Source organism: Morone saxatilis, unplaced genomic scaffold (genome assembly GCF_004916995.1).
Source record: "Morone saxatilis isolate NCDOM2014 unplaced genomic scaffold, NCSU_SB_2.0 Contig21, whole genome shotgun sequence".
Classification (NCBI taxonomy): domain Eukaryota; kingdom Metazoa; phylum Chordata; class Actinopteri; family Moronidae; genus Morone; species Morone saxatilis.
In genome coordinates this window covers 19,814,546-19,814,796 of record NW_023339774.1, presented here as the reverse complement: position 1 = coordinate 19,814,796, position 251 = coordinate 19,814,546, and the positions used below count along the sequence as shown (strand labels likewise).

The 251-nt window shown below is 40.6% G+C and overlaps 1 protein-coding gene across 1 annotated transcript in view; it reads right to left on the bottom strand.

Moving 5' to 3' along the window:
• The window catches only part of ap3b1a (adaptor related protein complex 3 subunit beta 1a), a 50,261-nt gene that overhangs the window by 26,179 nt on the left and 23,831 nt on the right, over positions 1-251 (bottom strand). The window lies entirely within an intron of this gene.

Sequence of the window (251 nt, the reverse complement as noted above, 5' to 3'; positions counted from 1 at the left end):
ATTTTTACAGTGTGGTAGTAACACTTTTAGTTAGGTAAAGGATGTAAATACCTTCTCCACCACTGGGAAGGGGGAGGTCATTTTAAAGTAATGGGAAATAAAATAAAAGGAAGTTTAATGAGTTGGGGGTTCTGGCAGATAAAGGATGGTTCAAAGTCACCTCAGTCTGTCCTTAATGGAGGGAGCCAGTGGCTAAATCCCACTGTATACACATAGAAACCTTTAACATAAGATCAAGGCATCCACACCCC